The sequence below is a fragment of the Gorilla gorilla genome, chromosome 13 (assembly GCF_029281585.2).
Source record: "Gorilla gorilla gorilla isolate KB3781 chromosome 13, NHGRI_mGorGor1-v2.1_pri, whole genome shotgun sequence".
In the NCBI taxonomy this organism is placed as follows: domain Eukaryota; kingdom Metazoa; phylum Chordata; class Mammalia; order Primates; family Hominidae; genus Gorilla; species Gorilla gorilla.
The window spans coordinates 112,878,511-112,900,109 of NC_073237.2; the positions used below are offsets into that span (position 1 = coordinate 112,878,511).

The 21,599-nt window shown below is 39.9% G+C and overlaps 1 protein-coding gene and 1 long non-coding RNA gene across 7 annotated transcripts in view; one reads left to right on the top strand and one right to left on the bottom strand.

The window, feature by feature from the left end:
* ASTN2 (astrotactin 2) overlaps window positions 1-21,599 on the bottom strand; it is a 983,906-nt gene that overhangs the window by 86,813 nt on the left and 875,494 nt on the right. The gene's annotated exons all lie outside the window — the stretch shown is intronic.
* LOC109028325 (uncharacterized) overlaps window positions 1-21,599 on the top strand; it is a 47,869-nt gene that overhangs the window by 7,910 nt on the left and 18,360 nt on the right. The window contains exon 2 of the long non-coding RNA XR_008668388.2: window positions 4,329-4,508. This is a non-coding gene — a long non-coding RNA (uncharacterized lncRNA). The remainder of the gene's footprint in view (window positions 1-4,328; window positions 4,509-21,599) is intronic.

The window sequence follows — 21,599 nt, forward strand, 5'->3', positions numbered from 1 at the left end:
TAGTGCTATAAATCTCCCTCACTCATGCTTTAAATGTGTCCCAGAGATTCTGGTATGTTATGTCTTTGTTCTCATTGATTTCAAAGAACATCTTTATTTCTGCCTTCATTTCGTTATGTACCCAGTAGTCAGTCAGGAGCACGTTGCTCAGTTTCCATGTAGTTGAGTGGTTTTGAGTGAGTTTCTAAATCTTGAGGTCTAGTTTGATTGCACTGTGTTCTGAGAGACAGTTTGTTATAATTTCTGTTCTTTTACATTTGCTGAGGAGTGCTTTACTTCCAACTATGTGGTCAATTTTGGAATAAGTGCGATGTGGTGCTGAGAAGAATGCATATTCTGTTGATTTGGGGTGGAGAGTTCTGTAGATGTCTATTAGGTCTGCTTGGTGTAGAGCTGAGTTCAATTCCTGGATATCCTCGTTAACCTTCTGTCTCGTTGATCTGTCTAATGTTGACAGTGGGGTGTTAAAGTCTCTCATTATTATTATGTGGGAGTCTAAGTCTCTTTGTAAGTCTCTAAGGACTTGCTTTATGAATCTGGGTGCTCGTATATTGGGTGCATATATATTTAGGATAGTTAGCTCTTCTTGCTGAATTGATCCCTTTACCATTATGTAATGGCCTTCTTTGTCTCCTTTGATTTTTGTTGGTTTAAAATCTGTTTTATCAGAGTCTAGGATTGCAACCCCTATCTTTTTGTTTTCCATTTGCTTGGCAGATCTTCCTCCATCTCTTTATTTTGAGCCTATGTGTGTCTCTGCACATGAGATGGGTATCCTGAATACAGCACACTGATGGGTCTTGACTCTTTATCCAATTTGCCAATCTGTGTCTTTCAATCGGAGCATTTAGCCCATTTACATTTAAGGTTAATATTGTTATGTGTGAATTTGATCCTGTCATTATGATGTTAGCTGGTTATTTTGCTTGTTAGTTGATGCAGTTTCTTCCTAGCATTGATGGTCTTTACAATTTGGCATGTTTTTGCAGTGGCTGGTACCAGCTGTTCCTTTCCATGTTTAGTTCTTCTTTCAGGAGCTCTTGTAGGGCAGGCCTGGTGGTGACAAAATCTCTTAGCATTTGCTTGTCTATAAAGGATTTTATTTCTCCTTCTCTTATGAAGCTTAGTTTCGCTGGATATGAAATTCTGGGTGGAAAATTCTTTTATTTAAGAATGTTGAATATTGGCCCCCACTCTCTTCTGGCTTGTAGAGTTTCTGCTGAGAGATCAGCTGTTAGTCTGGTGGGCTTCCCTTTGTGGGTAACCCAACCTTTCTCTCTGGCTGCCCTTAATATTTTTTCCTTCATTTCAACTTTCGTGAATCTGACAATTATGTGTTTTGGAGTTGCTCTTCTCAAGGAGTTCTTTGTGGCTTTCTCTGTATTTCCTGAATTTGAATGTTGGCCTGCCTTGCTAGGTTGGGGAAGTTCTTCTGGATATTATCCTGCAGAGTGTTTTCCAATTTGGTTCCATTCTCCCCATCACTTTCAGGTACACCTATCAGATGTAGGTTTGGTCTTTTCACATAGTCCCATATTTCTTGGAGGGTTTGTTCATTTCTTTTTATTCTTTTTTCTCTAAACTTCTCTTCTTGCTTCATTTCAGTCATTTGATCTTCAATCACTGATACCCTTTCTTCCAGCTGATCAAATCGGCTACTGAAGCTTGTGCATTCGTCACGTAGTTCTCGTGCCATGGTTTTCAGCTCCATCAGGTCATTTAAGGACTTCTCTGCATTGTTTATTCTAGTTAGCCATTCTTCTAATCTTTTTTCAAGGTTTTTATCTTCTTTGCGATGGGTTCAAACTTCCTCCTTTAGCTCGGAGAAGTTTGGTCTTCTGAAGCCTTTTTCTCTCAACTCCTCAAAGTCTTTCTCTGTCCAGCTTTGTTCCGTTGCTGGTGAGGAGCTGCGTTCCTTTGGAGGTGGAGAGGTGCTCTGATTTTTAGAATTTTCAGCTTTTCTGCTCTGTTTTTTCCCCATCTTTGTGGTTTTATCTACCTTTGGTTTTTGATGATGGTGACGTACAGATGGGGTTTTGTTAGTTTTCCTTCTAACAGTCAGGACCCTCAGCTGCAGGTCTGTTGGAGTTTGCTGGAGGTCCACTCCAGACCCTGTTTGCCTGGGTATCAGCAGCGGAGGCTGCAGAACATCGAATACTGCTGAACAGCAAATGTTGCTGCCTGATCGTTCCTCTGGAATTTTCGTCTCAGAGGGTTACCCAGCTGTGTGAGGTGTCAGTCTGCCCCTATTAGGGGGTGTCTCCCAGTTAGGCTTCTCAGGGGTCAGGGACCCACTTGAGGAGGCAGTCTGTCCGTTCTCAGATCTCAAACTCTTTGCTGGGAGAACCACTACTATCTTCAAAGCTGTCAGACAGGGACATTTAAGTCTGCAGAGGTTTCTGCTGCCTTTTGTTAGGCTATGCCCTGCCCCCAGAGGTGGAGTCTACAGAGGCAGGCAGGCCTCCTTGAGCTGTGGTGGGCTCTACCCAGTTTGAGCTTCCCAGCCGCTTTGTTTACCTAGTGAAGCCTCAGCAAAGCCTCCCCCAGCCTTGCTGTTGCCTTGCAGTTCGATCTCAGACTGCTGTGCTAGCAATGAGCGAGGCTCCATGGGCATGGGACCCTCTGATCCTGTTGCGGGATATAAACTCCTGGTGTGCCGCTTGCTAAGACCATTGGAAAAGCGCAGTATTAGGGTGGGAGTGATCCGATTTTCCAGGTGCCATCTGTCACAGCTTTGCTTGGCTAGGAAAGGGAATTCCCTGACCCTTTGTGCTTCCCGGGTGAGGCGATGCCTCGCCCTGCTTTGGCTCACGCTTGGTGTGCTGCACCCCCTGTCCTGCACCCACTGTCCAACAAGCCCCAGTGAGATGAACCCAATACCTCAGTTGGAAATGCAGAAATCACCTCTCTTCTGCGTCGGTCACACTGGGAACTGAAGACTGGAGCTGTTCCTATTCAGTCTTCTTGGAACTGCCCTATCTCTGAATTTTTAAACATGCTCCCCGATAAGGTGAATTCTCATTTGGATATTAATATGAATCCTAGCTTTCCCTGTTTTTTCTTGTGACAGCACCCTGACTTTGTTCAGGGGTTTACCCCTTAGGAAATGGCAAAAACTAAGCATAAGCCAATCATTGTTTGGCAATGGTTGGTTTAGAGTTACGGACATGAGATCTAGATGTGAGGGAAAGTGTGCTGAAGAGCGTCTAAGAATGGTTTCCTCTCTCTCTTATGATGGAAACAAAGGGATAGAGTCCATTTCTGCTACTGAAAGTGTCAGGATATGTGGCTAGAAGCCTTGCAAGCCATTCTTTGATCAGGACCAGGTCGCCATCTTGCTACTGTCCTGAGGAAGGAGCCAATAGACGGTTGGAGGCAGAAACAAGGGCATTACAGAGACTCAGAGCTGGGTGCCTGATATGCCATATAGGGATACACTCTACTTTTGGACTTCTGGTAGCCTGAGATAATCCATTTTCTTGTCTTTTAAATGCGTTTGAGTTGAGGTTACTGTTATCAGCAGCCAAAGGCCACCTGACTCCTTGTGGCTCCTACATGCAGGCTGCTTAGTGACCCAAGAAGTTTTCATTTATGTTGTTAATGATCTACTGAGTAGACATCAGAAGTGATTAGTCACAAATAATAAAGATGAAACATTTAAGAATGTTTGGCTTTTTTTGATAATTTAGACCAATACCCCTTAAACTTTATCATGCATCAGAATCACCTGGGATGTCTTGCTAAAAAAGACTATGGGAACACACCACTAGAGTTACTAATTCATTAGACCTATGGTGGGGGTTAAGAATTTAATTTTCTAATAAGTTCCCAGGTAATGCTGTTGGTGCTGGTTTGAGGACCACATTTGAGAAGAACTGATTTAGACAACTGTATAATAATTTCCCTTATTTTATTAATATATAAATACGATTTCTTGAACAGGAGAATAGGAAGTAGAACTACATCTAGAAGTCACACACCTGGAAACTTCTAGGGGAATGTGACTTGCATTGACTTATCCTGTGTATTGCAGAAATAAAGGTTGAGACTTAAGGCTCCAAATATCTACTGTTTCAGACTCAGAGAGCTCAGGATATAGGTACAATGATTGAAAGAGAGCACAAAATGGATCTTCTGTCTTTATATCCTGCTGGAGGTTAGCAGCTAACATGTTTGAGAGATCAAAAAGATACTATTATTATTAATGCATCATCATCTTAATTTACACTTTATAAATTCCTTCTACGTCATAATCTCATTTGATCTTTATTGTAATGATGATCATTATGATAAGAAATAGAATGAGGGCCTTTTCTCAAATATGGCAGATAGGAGGAAGGACTAGCTTGCAGCTCCTGCCTGGATGGACAGAGCAGCGTGGGGAGACTCATATTGTGAACTTTTGCTCCAAGAACTACTGCAGGAACATACCAGGAAGCCAAGAGAATCCACAGACCCTTTGAAGGAACTAGATCACTGCTGCAGTCTCCCTGAGATGACAAAAAACTGTGAGTCGGCTTGCTTTCTCAACAGAGGGGCTTGTGATCTGGGGCAAGTTTTCAGCCCTGGCTACCAGCTTCCTGGAAATAGGCTTGGTGCTGTTGGGAGGCCATAGTGAGAGTGAGACTGGCCTTTAGGACTGTGGGCTGCATGGGAGCAGAGTGAGGCCTGTGACTGCTGGCTTTCCCCTACTTCCCTGGTGACCTGTATGACTTAGCAGAAGCTGCCATAATCCCTCTGGGAACATAACTCCATTGGCCTGGGAACCATACCCCATTCCCCATAGCAGCTACAGCAAGCCCCACACAAGGACAGGCTGAGCTCTGACATGCTTATCCCTGCCCCCACCTGGTGTTCTTTCTCTAACCACTCTGGTAGCCAAAGACAAAGGTCGTAATCTCTTAGGAACTCTATGGCCCTGCCTACCACCTGAGAAACCTGAATACTTCACCAGGTCTCCCTAGGGTAAGTCTGCATCCTCCCAATAGGACCACAGCTGACACACTCTTGAAAGTGTCACCTCCTTGCTGGGAGCCAATGAATACAAACCAGCACACTAAACAAAAAAACAACTGAGGACCATCACAGAGTCCACTTCACTACCCTGCTACCTCCACTGGAGCAGGTGGTGGTATCCATGGCTGCCAAGACCTGAAGACAGATAACATTACAGGACTCTTTGCAGACCCTCTTCAGCACCAGCCTGGAGCTCTGCTGGGTGGCTAGACTCATAAGAGCAAAACAATCACTACATTTCAGCTCTGAGGAAGCCCCATTCCTAGGGAAGGGGGAGAACACCACATCAAGGGAGCACCCCATGGGACAAAGGAATCTGAACAGTGGCCCTTGAATCCCAGATCTTCCCTCTGACATAGTCTACCCAAATAAGAAGGAATCAGAAAAACAATTCTACTAATATGACAAAAGAAGGTTATTTAACACCCATAAAAGATGATACTGGCTCACCAGTAATGGATCCAAACTAAGACAACATTTCTGAATTGCCAGAAAAAGAATTCAGAGGGCTGATTATTATGCTAATCAAGGAGGCACCAGAGAAAGGCGAAGTCCAACTTGAAGAAATAAAAAATATGATACAGGATATGAAAGGAAAATTCTTCAGTGAGATACACAGCATAAATAAGAAACAATCACAACTTCTGGAAATCAAGGACACGCTTAGAGAGAGCAAAATGCACTGGAAAGTCTCAGCAATGGAACTGAACAAGTGGAAGAAAGAACTTCAGAGCTTGAAGACAAGACTTTCAAATTAACCCAATCCATCAAACACAAACAAAAAAGAACTTCAAAAAATGAAAAAAGCCTCCAAGAAATTTGAGACTATGCTAAACATCCAAACTTAAGAATAATTGGTGCTCCCAAGGAAGAAAACAAATCTAAAAGACTGGAGAACATATTTGAGGGAATAATCAAGGAAAACTTCCCCAGCCTTGCTAGAGATCTACACATCCAAATACAAGAAACTTAAAGAGCACCTGGGAAATTCATTGCAAAAAGATCATCGCCTAGGCACACAGTCATCAGGTTATCTAAAATCAGGACAAAGGAAAGAATCTTCAGAGCTGTGAGGCAAAAACATCAGGTAACCTATAAAAGAAAACCTATCAGATTAAGAGCATATTTCTCAACAGAAACCCTACAAGCTAGAAGGGATTGGGGTCTTATTTTTAGCCTGCTTAAACAAAAGAATTATCAGCCAAGAATTGTGTATCCAGAAACACTAAGCTTCATAAATGAACAAAAGATACAGTCTTTTCTAGACAAACAAATGCTGAGAGAATTCACCATTACCAAGCCAGCACTACAAGAACTGCTAAAAGGAGCTCTAAACCTTGAAACAAATCCTCATAATACACCAAAATAGAACCTCCTTAAAGCATAAATCTTACAGGACCTATATAACAATAACACAATTAAAAAAAGAAAACCCCAAGATATTCAGGCAACAAATAGCACAATAAATAGAATAGTACATAACATCTTAATGCTAACATTGAATGTGAGTGGCCTAAAGGCTCCACTTAAAAGATACAGAATGGCAAAATGGATAAGAATTCACCAACTGAGTTTCTGCTGTCTTCAGGAGTCTCACCTAACACATAAATGTAAGGTAAAGGGGTGGAAAAAGATATTCCATGCAAACAATGCCAAAAGCAAGTAGGAGTAGCTATTCCTACATCAGACAAAACAAACTTTACAGCAACAGCAGTTAAAAACACAAAGAGGTACATTATATAATGATAAAAGAACTGGTCCAACAGGAAAATATCACAATTATAAATATATATGCACCTAATACTGGAGCTTCCAAATTTATAAAGCAATTACTACTAGACCTAAGAAATGAGATAGACAACAACACAATAACAGTGGGGGGACTTTAATACTCCACTGAGAGCACAAGACCGGTCATCAAGACAGAAAATCAACAAAGAAACAATGGACTTAAAAACTATACCCTAAAACAAATGGACTTAACAGATATTTACAGAACATTCTACTGAATAACTGCAGAATATACATTCTATTCATCAGCACATGCAATATTCTCCAAGATAGACCATATGATAGGCCACAAAACAAGTGTCAGTAAATTTAAGAAAATTAAAATTATATCAAGTACTCTGTCAGACCACAGTGAAGTAAAATTGAAAATCAACTCCAAAAAAACCCTCAAAACCATGCAAATACATGGAAATTAAATAACCTGCTCCTGAATGATCATTGGGTCAACAACGAAATCAAGATGGAAATAAAAAAAAATCTTTGAACTGAATGATAATATCGACACAACCTGTCAAAAACCTCTGGGATACAGCAAAAGTGGTGCTAAGAGGAAAGTTCAAAGCATTAAGTGCCTACATCAAAAGTCTGAAAGAGCATAAATTGACAATCTAAGACCACACCTCATGGAACTGGAGAAACAAGAACAATCCAAATCCAAACCCAGCAGAAGAAAAGAAATAACGAATATCAGAGCAGAACTAAATGAAATTGAAACAAGAAAATACGAAAGATAAATGAAACAAAAATCTGGTTCTTTGAAAAGATCAATAAAGTTGATAGATTATTAGTGAGATTAACCAAGAAAAGAAGAGAGAAGATCCAAATAAGCTCAATTAGAAATAAAATGGGAGATATTACAACTGATATCACAAAAACACAAAAGATTATTCAAGGCTACTATGAACACTTTTATGCACATAAACTAGAAAACCTAGAGGAGATGGATAATTCCTAGAAATATACAACCCTCCTAGATTAAACCAGGAAAAGATAGACTCTCTGAACAGACCAAAAACAAGCAGTGAGATTGAAATGATAATTTAAAAACTACCAACAAGAAAAAGTCCAGGACCAGACAGATTCACAGCTGAATTCTACCAGACATTCAAAGAAGAATTGGTACCAATGTTATTGACACTATTCCAAAAGATAAAGAGGGAATCCTCCCTAACATTCTATGACACCAGTATCATCCTAATACCAAAACCAGGGAAGGACATAACCAAAAAAGAAAACTACAGACCAATATTCCTGATGAACATAGATGCAAAAATTCTCAACAGAGTACTAGTAAACTGAATTGAACAGCATATAAAAAAGACAATCCACCATGATCAAGTGGATTTCATGCAAGGGATGCAGGGATGGTTTAACACACATAAGTCAATAAATGTGATAGACCACATAAACATAATTTAAAACAAAAATCACATGATCATCTCAATAGATGCAGAAAAGGCATGTGACAAAACCCAGCATTCCTTTATAATTAAAACTCTCAGGAAAATCAGCATAGAAGGGACATACTTTAAGGTAATAAAAGCCATCTATGATAAACCCACAGCCAACATTATACTGAATGGGAAAAAAGTTGAAAGCATTCCCCCTAAGAACTGGAACAAGAGAAGGATGTCTGCTTTCACCACTTCTGTTCAACATAGTAGTGGAAGTCCTAGCAAGAGCAATCAGACAAGAGAAAGAAATACAGGGCATCAAATTGGTAAAGTGGAAGTCAAACTGTCTCTGTTTACTGATGATATAATCATATACCTAAAAAACTTTAAAGACTCATCCAAAAAGCTCCTAGAACTGGTAAATGAATTCAGCAAAGTTTCAGGATAGAAAATTAATGTACACAAATCAGTAGCACTGATATACGGCAACAGTGACCAAGCTGGGAATCAAATCAAGAACTCAATCCCTTTCACAATAGCTGCAAATAAATAAATACATAAAATATTTAGGAATACCTAACCAAGGATGTGAAAGACCTCTACATGGAAAACTACAAAACACTGCCGAAAGAAATCATAGATGACACACCCAAATGAATATATCCCATGCCTATGAATGAATAGAATCAATATTATGAAAATGACCATACTGCCAAAAGCAATCTACAAATTCAATGCAATTCCTATCAAAATACCAACACCATTCTTCACAGAACTAGAAAAAACAATCCTAAAATCTATGTGGGACCAAAAAAGAGCCTGCGTAGTAAAGCAAGACTAAACAACAAATCTGGAGACGTCAGATTACCTGACTTCAAACTATACTATAAGGCCATGGTCATCAAAACAGCATGGTATTGAGGTAAAAACAGGCATATAGACAAATGGAATGGAAAGAAGAACCCAGAAATAAAGCCAAAGACTTATAGCCACTGACCTTCAACAAAGCAAACAAAAACATAAAGTGGGGAAAGGACACCCTATTCAGTAAATGGTGCTGGGATATTGGCAAGCCATATGTAGGAGGATGAAACTAGATCTTCATCTCTCAACTTATACAAAAATCAACTCAAGATGGATCCAGGACTTAAACCTAAGACCTGAAACCATAAAGATTCTAGAAGATAACATCGGACTCAGAAAAACCTTTCTGGAAATTGGCTTAGGCAAAGACTTCATGACAAATAACCCAAAAGCAAACACAACAAAAAGCAAAGATACATAAATAGGACTTACTTAAACTAAAAAGCTTCTGCACAGCAAAAGAAACAATCAGCAGAGTTAACTGAAAACCCACAGAGTGGGAGAAAATCGTCACAATCCATACAACTGACAAAGGACTAATATCCAGAATCTACAAGGAACTCAGACTAATCAGCAAGAAAAACAAACAAACAAACAAACAATCCCATTAAAAAGTAGGTTAAGGACATGAGTAGACAATTCTCAAAAGAAGATATACAAATGGCCAACGAGCATATAAAAAATGCTCAACATCACTAACTATCAGGAAAATGCAAATCAAAACCACAATGTAATACTACCTCACTCCAGCAAGAATGGCCACAATAAAAAAAACAAAAAGTAATAGATGTTGGTGTGGATGCAGTGAAAATGAAACACTTTTACATTGTTGGTGGGAATGTAAACTAGTACAACCACTATCGAAAACAATTTGGAGATTCCTTAAAGAACTAAAGGTAGATCTACTGTTTGATCCAGTAATCCCACTACTAGGTATATATCTAGAGTAAAATAAGTCATTATTCAAAAAAGATACTTGCACATACATGTTTATAGCAGCACAATTCACAATTGCCAAAAATATGGAACCAGCCCAAATACCCATCAGTCAATAAGTGGATAAAGAAAATGTAGCATATATATACCATGGAATACTGCTCAGCTATAAAAAGGTATGAAATAATGGCATTCACAATGACTTGGATGGAATTGGAGACTATTATTCTAGGTGAAGTAACTCAGGAATAGAAAACCAGACATGGTATGCTCTCACTCATATGTGGGAGCTAAGCTATGAGGTTGCAAAGGCATAAGAATGATACATTGGACTTTGGGGACTTGGGGGAAAGGGTGAGGGGTGGCGAGGGATAAAAGACTACACATTGGGTACGGTGTACACTGCTCAGGTGATGGGTGCACCAAAATCTCAGAAATCATCACTAAAGAGCTTATTCATGTAATCAAATACCACCTGTCTCCCTAAAATGTACTGAAGTAAAAACATAAACAATTTTTTTTAAAAGAATGAAGATGAAGAGGAAGAGGAAGAAGAATTGTCAGCAGAGGATAAGTAGAAGGGAGTGGATTACTTCCATTGTACAGATTTGAAAACTGAGGTTGTATGACTTGTCCCTGTGATATAGCAAGTAAACCCTGAGCAAAGACTTTAACCCAGTTTTGTCTTCCACTAAATTCTGTATTATCTCTACTAAAGCAGCTGTGTGTTGGCACAGCTATTAACTATGAATAAAAAAATAAAATTTAGAAATTCTACGGCTATCATACCTTCCAAAATTAGGCTGGCATCTTGCTTCAGAAACACCTCATATGCCCTACGAACCCACCAAGCATCTTCCCCCAACTAGGAACAAAGACCCCAAAACTAAGACAGAAAAATCTAGAAGTCAAAACAACTATTATAATGTTGTAGGAGACTCTTTCATGACCTCACCTGAGGGCTATTAACTATTATTAAGATAAAGCTCAAGAGAGCATGCCTTTCTCATTACCAAGCCCATTATATAATTCAGAGACCTTTTTTTTTTTTTAAATGACAGTTATAATAAGTGACAGAAGGCAGTGTGGTAGCAAAGGAAGAGACAGAAAGGTCATCAAAATCAGACACAGGAGAACTCGAACTTGCTCTGGAGATGATTTAAACATTTTGAGATGGACATTTTGATCAAAAGGAAAGACAGTAAGAAAAACAAGAAAAGGTCTGCCTATTGCCCTAATCCTCCTGAGTAAACCAGGAGCATTACAGAGCTCACTCAACCTCTCAGGCTGACCTGGTATAGAAAAAAGAGCATGGCGATCTTGAATAGGTTACTAAACATCTCTGAGCTTCCACCCGCTCAGCTTTCAAATGGAAGGTCATAATGCCTCATTTGCAGCATTGTAAGGACTGGCGATATGATATAGAAAGATCTTAATAGTTTCTGGTCTAAAGTAGGCCCCAAATAATAGAGGGCTCTTGTTATTTTTATGATAATGGCATATATGAGGCATGGGGCAAAGAAGAGGCTCTGAGGGGATGGCTACCAGGTTTGGCTTGGGTAAACATGGGCACCTCCTATTTAATCCAGCCTTTGAGACCAGCTTCAAATACTATTTTCTAGAGTCACAATTTGCTAAACCAAGCAGTTCATGGGCCTTACTTCACAAATTATTACTTTGGTACTTTAAAAGCCTCCCATAACAAGAACCAGCCCTCTACAAGGCAGGCAAAGGAACAGAGCTGAGTTCCATAAGGAAATAATTCTCTCAGGGGTTACAGATGCATGGACTATATTTTATGGCCAGTGCTGGGTGAATTTTTAGCAAGGAGAGAAAGGCCAATTTTTTTCCTCTAATCATACAGTGGCATAGCTTAGATGCTTAGATTTGGACTGAACTATATCTTGCCCTAAAACTCTATTATGGATGTTACCTCTCATTTCATTGACAGAATATTTATACCATGGATGGGATTCCCTGGTGAAAGAAAAAGAAAAGTCATTCTTGGTAGGGGACAGATTAGGCAGCTCCTATTGTTTTAGTGGCTTCTGCCTATGTCTGCGTCCCTCACCAGAGTGGGAAAAATATCTTGTTACAAATTTTTGTTACAGACTTACCTAATAGGTGCTACGTGAAATGTAACTCGATTGACTGGAAGGTAAGTATACTGCTGAAACACAGTACTTTACTATTTCAGCCATAGATCATAACCAACATAGGTGAAAATGTTTCCATGGGAAAATGTGGTCAGAGTTCCCTTCCGTGCGAAGGTGCCAGAAACACCTTTCCCTTGCAGGCTTTCACTGCTTTCTGAGAGGCAGCCTGGTGTAATGGAAAGAGCTCTATATTTGGAGCAAGATGACATGAGTTCCAGTTCAGCTTTCCTGCTCTGAGTTGAATGACCCTTAAACTCTCTGAGTCTCAGTTTCCTTCCCTGCCCAAAAGGCATAAAAACTCGTACTCCCTTGGTGTTTTGTGAACTGAAATGTTGGCAGAATCACTTTGAAAACCATAAAGTTCCCTGTACAATGTCGAAAAGTTATTAGTACCTTTCTGATCTGCTGGGATGTGAGCCCCTCACATGACTTTCACATGAAAGTTGGCATTCCTTCTCAGGGTTACATGGCCAAGGTACCCATTCCTCTCTGTAGAGATATGCCTGTTCTGTCTCTAAGCAGCCTAGGCATCTCTGATCCAAAAAAACTTCAACTTCCAAAATTCATCAGCTCCAACAAAAAGAGAACTGAAGAGGAGAAGTGGAGCACTGGTATAAAGATACCTGAAAATGTGGAAGTGACTTTGGAACTGGGTAACAGGCAGAGGTTGGAATAGCTTGGAGGGCACAGAAGAAGACAGGGATATGTGGAAAAGTTTGAAACTTCCTAGAGACTTGTTGAATGGTTTTGACTGAAATGCTGATAGTAATATGGACAATGAAGTCCAAGACAAGGTTGTCTCAGACGGAGATGAGGAACTTATCGGGAACTGGAGCTAAGGTCACTCTTGCTATGCTTTAGCAAAGAAACTGGTGGCATTTTGTTCCTGTCCTAGGGATCTGTGGAACTGTGAACTTTACATAAATGATTTAGAGTATCTCTGACAGAAGAAATGTCTAAGCAGTAAAGGATTCAAGAGGTGACCTGACTTTTTGGAACACATGTGGACAGTATGTGCTGTAGATCATGCTCCTTCTTGGGGCCCTCCCAACAGAGCATAGGCTGCAGGGTGGAAGATGTGGCATAGGAGGAAGCACCAGAGCATGGGAGCAGGTGACTTCTTAGGAGGTGGGACTTCCTCATCGGCCCTCCCCTCATCCAGTCTGAGAGCCTTTGCACCACAGACGGCTTCTGCCCTTTTTGGCCACTGTCATATATATAATCAAGCATCAGATTGAAACTCACATCCAAAAGCTATGCATCTCATCTCTAATAGTGGTCCATGAATTTGAGTGACTGTGGTAACTTGGGGCAGCAGGCACAGGAGAATTATTAAGCAAGCCACCTGCCTTCAATAGCAGTGGCAGAAGAAGTATTGAGAATTCCCAATGTGCCTTCTCACTCCTTTATCCTGCAGGTGCCAGCTTAAGCAAAACTCCTACTATACTGTCTCCCTGTTGAAAGGTCCTTAATAATTATCCATGGGCCTGAGAAAAATGTCAAAGCTCTTTACAGTCACCCTAAATAATGCAATCCCACTCACCATTCCAGACCCACTCTCTCCACAAACCATCCCCTACAGATTCATTCACAAACAGACCTCCCAATTTCACACCTCTCTGCTTTTTCCTATGCTATTCCCTCAACTTGGTAGATCATTTCACCTTATCCTCTTGCCTGTCCCCATTACAGTCCTTCTTACTGACATCCTACTCATTTCTAAGGTCCGGCTCAAGTGCCATCTTGTCTAGGAAGACCTCTGTTATCCAAAACCTCCTAACAGCCCACTTCATTTGTTCTTCTCTAATCCAGACCCAACCTCTGTTATTTGGTGCTGATTTCTTTCACAAAAAGGATAAAAGAAGGTTCATATTCACATATATGCTCCAGTTTCTTCTATATGCATGTGCACCACATTATGGAAACAGCTAAAAGCCCCTCTTTTCCTTGCCTGTAATATGGGAATAATCATACCTACTCTGTGGGGTTGGTGTGAGTAGTAAATGTGACAAAAGACTGGGCACGGTGGCTCATGCCTGTAATCCCAGCACTTTGGGCGGCCAAGGTGGGAGGATCACTTGAGGCCAGGAGTTTGAGAGCAGCCTGGCCAACATGGTAAAACCCTGTATCTACTAAAAATACAAGAACAACAAAAAATTAGCTAGGTACAGTGGCTCATGCCTGTAATCCCAGCCACTTGAGAGACTCAGGTGGGAAAATTGCTTGAACCCAGGGGTCAGAGGTTGCAGTGAGCTGAGATCATGCCACTGCACTCCAGCCTGGGCAAAAGAGAAAGAACCTGTCTCAAAAAAAAAAAAAAAAGTGACAAAAGATGTGAAAGTAAATTTTAGTTTCAGAAGTACTGCGAAAGTAAATTTTAGTTTCAGAAGTACAATTTTTGATTCATCATGATTTTTAGTATGCATCCCTAGCAGATTTGTTTAAGCTTCTGATGAGCTCAGCCCGATATCTGTATCCTAGATGCTCAGATCCAATTCTGGCCCAAAGCAAGTGATTAGAGAATGTCTGATGACACAAAGACCAATGAAACAGAATAGCAAGTCCAGAAATAAATCCACACATTTACAGCCAACAAATTTTCAACAAAGGAGCCAAGAATACGCAATAGAGAAAGGACAGTGTCTTCAATAAACGGTCCTGGGAAAGCTGGATATTGACATGCAGAAGAATAAAATTGGACTCTCACATCATGTACAAAAGTCAACTCAAAATGAAGCAAAGACTTAAATATAAGACCTGAAACTATAAAGTGACTAGAAGAAAAAAGTGGAAAAGTTCCATCACATTGGTCTTGGCAATGATTTTTTAGATATGACCCCCAAAGCACTCACAACAAAGGCAAAAATAAACAAATAGGATTGCATCAAACTAAAATACAAAGGAAACAATCAACAGAGTGAAGACAAAATCTACAGAATGAGAGAATATATTTGCAATCCATACATCTGATAAGGGGCTAATATCTAAAATATATAAGTAATTCCAAAAACTTAGTAAGAAAACAAATTGTCCAATTAAAAAATAAGCAAAGGACCTGAATAGACTTTTCTCAAAAAAGGCATACAAAAGGCCAACAGGTATATGAAAAAATGCTCAATATCACTAACCACCAGATAAATGAAAATTAAAACTGCAATAAGAAATCACCTCACACTGTTAGAATGGCTACTATCAAAAAGATGAAAAGTAAATGTTGGCAAAGGTGTGGAGAAAGAAAACTTGTACACTATTTATGGGGATGGAAAGCAGCATGAGAATTCCTCAAAAAGTTAAAACTACAACTTCCATATGATCCAGCCAATCCTACTACTGGGTATATGATATAGTTTGGCTCTGTGTCCCCACCCAAATCTCATCTCAAATTCTAATCCCCATGTGTTGGGGAGGGGTTTGATGGGAGGTGATTGGGTCATAGGGGTGGTCACCCCCATGCTGTTCTCATGATAGTGAATTCTCATCAGATCTGATGGTTTAAAAGTGTGGCACTTCCCACCCCCCTCACTCTCCCTCTCCTACCACCATGTAAGATGTGCCTTGCTTCTCCTACACCTTCCACCATTACTGTAAGCTTCCTGAGGCCTCCCAAGCCATAAAGAACTGTGAGTCAAACCTCTTTTCTTTATAAAGTACCCAATCTTAGGTAGTTCTTTATAGCAGTGTGAAAACAACTAATACAGAAAATTGGTACCAGAAGTGAGGCACTGCTATAAAGATACCTGAAAACATGGAAGCAACTTTGGAAGGGGGTAACAGGCAGAAGTTGGAACAGTTTTGAGGGCTCAGAAGAAGGCAGAAAGAATTGGAAAAGTTTGGAACTTCCTAGAGATCTGTTGAATGGTTTTGACTGAAATGCTGATGGACAAGGAAGTCCAGGATGAGGTGGTCTCAGATGGAGATGAGAAACTTATTGGGAACTGGAGCAAAGGTCACTCTTGGTATGCTTTAGCAAAGAGACTGGAGGCATTTTTCCCCTGCCCTAGAGATCTGTGGAACTCTGAAATTGAGAGGATGATTTAGGTTATCTGGCAGAAAAAATTTCTAAGCAGCAAAGCATTCAAGAAATGACCTGACTTTTTTTTGAAAGTGTACAGTCATATGTGTTCACAAAGAGTTGGTCTGAAATTGGAACTTATGTTTAAAAGAGAAGCAAAGCATAAAAGTTTGGAAAATTTGCAGACTGCCCATGTGGTAGAAAAGAAAAACCCATTTTTTGCAGAGAAATTCAAGCCATCAGCTGCAAAAAAATTGCATAAGTAAAGAGAAACCAAATGTTAATAGCCAAGACAATGGGGAAAATATATTCAGGGCATTTCAGAAATTTTCACAGCAGCCCCTCTCATCACAGGCCTGGAGGCCTAGGAGGAAAGAATGGTTTTCATGGCTGCTGCTCTATGCAGCCTTGGGACATGGCACCCTGCATTCCAGATGTTCCAGCTCCAGTCATGAATAAAAGGGGCCAAGGTATAGCTTAGGCTGTCACTTCAGAGGGTGCAAGCCCCACGTCTTGGTGGCTTCCACATGATGTTGGGCCTGTGGATGTGCAGAAGACAACAGTTGAGGTTTGTGAGCTTCTGCCTAGACTTCAGAGAATGTATGGAAATGCCTGAATGTCTAGGCAGAAGTCTGCTGCAGGGGAAGAGCCCTCATGGAGAACCTCTACTAAGGCAATGCAGAGGGGAAATGTGGGGTTGGAGCCCTTACACAATGTCACCACTGGGTCACTGCCTAGTTGAGCTGTGAGAAGAGAGCCACCATCCTCCAGACCCCAGAATAGTACATCCATCAACAGCTTGCATCATGCACCTAGAAAAGCTGCAAGCACACAACATCAGCCTGTGAAAGTAGCCATGGGGGCTTACCCTGCAGAGCCACAGGGATGGAGCTACCCGAGGCCTTGGGAGCCCACCTTTTGCATCACTGTGCCCTGGGTGTGAGACACGGAGTCAAAGGAGAGATTATTTTGGAACTTTAAGATTTAATGACTGTCCTGTTGGGTTTCAGACATGCATGTGACCTGTAGCCCCTTTGTTTTGGCCAATTTCTCCCATTTGTAATGAGGGCATTTACCCAATGCCTGTATCCCCATTGTATCTTAGAAGTAACTAACTTGCTTTTGATTTTACAGGCTTATAGGCAGAAGGGACTTTCTTTGTCTCAGATGAGACTTTGGACTTGGAATTTGGAGTTAATGCTGGAATGTTGCAAAGGCACAATTGCATTTTGAAATGTGAGAAGAACATGAGATTTGGGAGGGGCCAGGGGCAAAATGATATGGTTTTGCTGTATCCCCACTCAAATCTCATCTAGAGTTGTAATCCCCACATGTCAGGGGAGGGGCCTGGTGGGAGGTGATTGGATCATGAGGGCAGTGTCCCCTATGCTGTTCTCATGACAGTGAGTGAGTTCTCATGAGATCTTATCGTTTAAAAATGTGGCACTTCCCTCCTCACTCTCTTTCCTGCCACCACGTAAGACATGCCTTGCTTACCCTTCAACTTCCACCATGTTTGTAAGTTTCCTGAAGCCTTCCCAGCCATAGGGAACTGTGAGTAAATTAAACCTCTTTTGTTTATAAATCACCCAGTCTCAGGTAGTTCTTTATAGCAGTGTGTAAACAGACTAATACAGTATATATTCAAAAGATATGAAATCAGTATGTCAAGGGGATATCTGCACTTCCATGTTCATTGCAGCATTAGTAACAATAGCCAAGATATGGAATCAACCTGAGTATTCATCAGTGGATGAATGGATAAAGTGTGGTGTGTGTATATATATATATAAATAGAATATTATTAATCCTTAAAAAGAAGAAAATCCTCTCATTTGCTATATGGATGGACCTAGAGGACATTATGTTAAGTGAAATAAGCTAGGTACTGAAAGACAAATATCATATGATCTCACTTACAAATGAAATCTAAAATAGTCAAACTAATAGAGAGTAAAATGATGGTTACTACACGTTACCACTTTGGGTACTCAGGAAATGTTGGTCAAAGGACGCAAAATTTTAGTTAGGAAGAATAAATTTAAGAGACCTATTGTACATCATGGTGACTATACTTAATAATATATTGTATGCTTGAAAATTGCAAAGAGAATAAATTGTGTGTTCTCATTGTGAAAAATTAGTATGTGAGGTAATGCATATCTTAAATAGTTTGATCTTAGCCATTCTACAATTTATACATATGTCAAATATCATGCTGTATACCATAAATATATATAATTTCTACTTATCAGAAAAATAAGTAACTAAAACAAGAAAATATCTGATGAATTAATGAATAAATGATAAAATGAATGAGTCAAACAGGAGTCAAGAAATAGGCCAGAAGACTCTTCAATATGAGAATAACCTTTTCCTCTCAACTAAATTAGAGTTCTCCTGATATTCCTTTTTATAACACCTATCTTCCATTCATAGCACCTCTCATGATTTGAATTGCCTACATATGTCTGTTAAGTCAATATCTGTCAGCTTCATTTGATAATCCCCCAATAGCAGGGACCATTTCTCTTTTTATTCCTTGAATACTCAGCACCTAGGACAGAGCATGACATGCAACTGGCACTAAATACATATTTATTAAATAAATGAATACACAGATATTTTAAGTTATTAAAAAACAGAAAATTAATCCCTGATGGAATTTAAAGACAAAGTGTAGCATTTTATTCAATTACTATGTATTAATGTAAGCTGAGACACTTTCTTGGCCCCATCTAATCCATTAGTCTGAGTTAGGGGCATAGTCTGTGTTCTCATTTTCTCTTCCACTCTCTGTCGATGGAAACACTTATCATCTGTGTTGTGTTTGTCCATGTTCTTGTCTTCTGGCCTACTAGGCTATAATCTCCAAAATGGAACCACCTTTCATTCGTATTTATGTCTTAAATGTACGGCCGTGGTACTCAAATATGGCAATAGGGCATAATCACAATTCTAAAGTTCTTCTGACATATGATACAGAGGCCCTCTGCTTACTGATGTTTACAATTTTTTTATTATACTTTAAGTTCTAGGGTACATATGCACAACGTGCAGGTTTGTTACATATGTATACATGTGCCATGTTGGTGTGTTGCACCCATTAACTCGTCATTTATATTAGGTATATCTCCTAATGCTACCACTCCCCCTCCCCCCACCCCACGACAGGCCCCGGTGTTTGATATTCCCCTTCTGTGTCCAAGTGTTCTCGTTGTTCAATTCCCATCTATGAGTGAGAACATGCGGTGTTTGGTTTTTTGTCCTTGTGATAGTTTGCTGAGAATGATGGTTTCCAGCTTCATCCACGTTCCTACAAAGGACATGAACTCATCCTTTTTTATGGCTGCATAGTATTCCATGGTGTATATGTGCCACATTTTCTTAATCCAATCTATCATTGATGGACATTTGGGTTGGTTCCAAGTCTTTGCTATCGTAAATAGTGCCCCAGAAAACATACCTGTGCATGTGTCTTTATAGCAGCATGATTTATAATCCTTTGGGTATATACCCAGTAATGGGATGGCTGGGTCAAATGGTATTTCTAGTTCTAGATCCTTGAGGAATCACCACACTGTCTTCCACAATGGTTCAACTAGTTTACTGTCCCACCAACAGTGTAAAAGTGTTCCTATTTCTCCACATCCTCTCCAGCACCTGTTGTTTTCTGACTTTTCAATGATCGCCATTCTAACTGGTGTGAGATGGGGTATCTCATTGGTTTTGATTTGCATTTCTCTGATGGCCAGTGATGATGAGCATTTTTGCATGTGTCTTTTGGCTGCATAAATGTCTTCTTTTGAGAAGTGTCTGTTCACATCCTTTGCCCACTTGCTGATGGGTTGTTTTTTTCTTGTAAATTTGTTTGAGTTCCTTGTAGATTCTGGATATTAGCCCTTTGTCAGATGAGTAGATTGCAAAAATTTTCTCCCATTCTGTAGGTTGTCTGTTCACTCTGATGGTATTTTCTTTTGCTGTGCAGAAGCTCTTTGGTTTAATTAGATCACATTTGACAATTTTGGCTTTTGTTGCCACTGCTTTTGGTGTTTTAGATATGAAGTCCTTGCCCATGCCTATGTCCTGAATGGTATTGCCTAGGATTTCTTCTAGGGTTTTTATGGTTTTAGGTCTAACATTTAAGTCTTTAATCCATCTTGAATTAATTTTTGTATAAGGTGTAAGGAAGGGATCCAGTTTCAGCTTTCTACATATGGCTAGCCAGTTTTCCCAGCATCATTTGTTAAATAAGGAATCCTTTCCCTATTTCTTGTTTTTGTCAGGTTTGTCAAAGATCTGATAGCTGTAGATGTGTGGTATTATTTCTGAGGGCTCTGTTCTGTTCCATTGGTCTATATCTCTGTTTTGGTACCAGTACCATGCTGTTTTGGTTACTATAGCCTTGTAGTACAGTCTGAAGTCAGGTAGCATGACGCCTCCAGCTTTGTTCTTTTTGTTTCGGGTTGTCTTGGCAATTCGGACTCTTTTTTGTTTCCATATGAACTTTAAAGTAGTTTTTTCCAATTCTGTGAAGAAAGTCATTGGTAGCTTGCTGGGGATGGCACTGAATCTATAAATTACCTTGGGCAGTATGGCCATTTTTGCAACATTGATTCTTCCTATCCATGAGCATGGAATGTTCTTCCATTTGTTTGTGTCCTCTTTTATTTCATTGAGCAGTGGTTTGTAGTTATCCTTGAAGAGGTCCTTCACATCCCTTGTAAGTTGGATTCCTAGGTATTTTATTCTTTTTGAAGCAATTGTGAATGGGAGTTCACTTATGATTTGGCTGTTTGTCTGTTACTGGTGTATAAGAATGCTTGTCATTTTTGCACATTGATTTTGTATCCTGAGACTTTGCTAAAGTTGCTTATCAGCTTAAGGGGATTTTGGGCTGAGACAATGGGGTTTTCTAAATATACAATCATGTCATCTGCAAACAGGGACAATTTGACTTCCTCTTTTCCTAATTGAATACCCTTTATTTCTTTCTCCTGCCTGATTGCCCTGGCCACAACTCCCAACGCTATGTTGAATAGGAGTGGTGAGAGAGGGCATCCCTGTCTTGTGCCAGTTTTCAAAGGGAATGCTTCCAGTTTTTGTCTGTTCAGTATGATATTGGCTGTGGGTTTGTCATAAATAGCTCTTATTATTTTCAGAAATGTCCCATCAACACCTAATTTACTGAGATTTTTTAGCATGAAGCGCTGCTGAATTTTGTCAAATGGCTTTTCTGCATCTATTGAGATAATCATATGGTTTTTGTCTTTGGTTCTGTTTATATGCTGGATTATGTTTATTGATTTGTATATGTTGAACCAGCCTTGCATCCCAGGGATGAAGCCCACTTGATCATGGTGGATAAGCTTTTTGATGTGCTGCTGGATTCGGTTTGCCAGTATTTTATTGAAGATTTTTGCATCGATG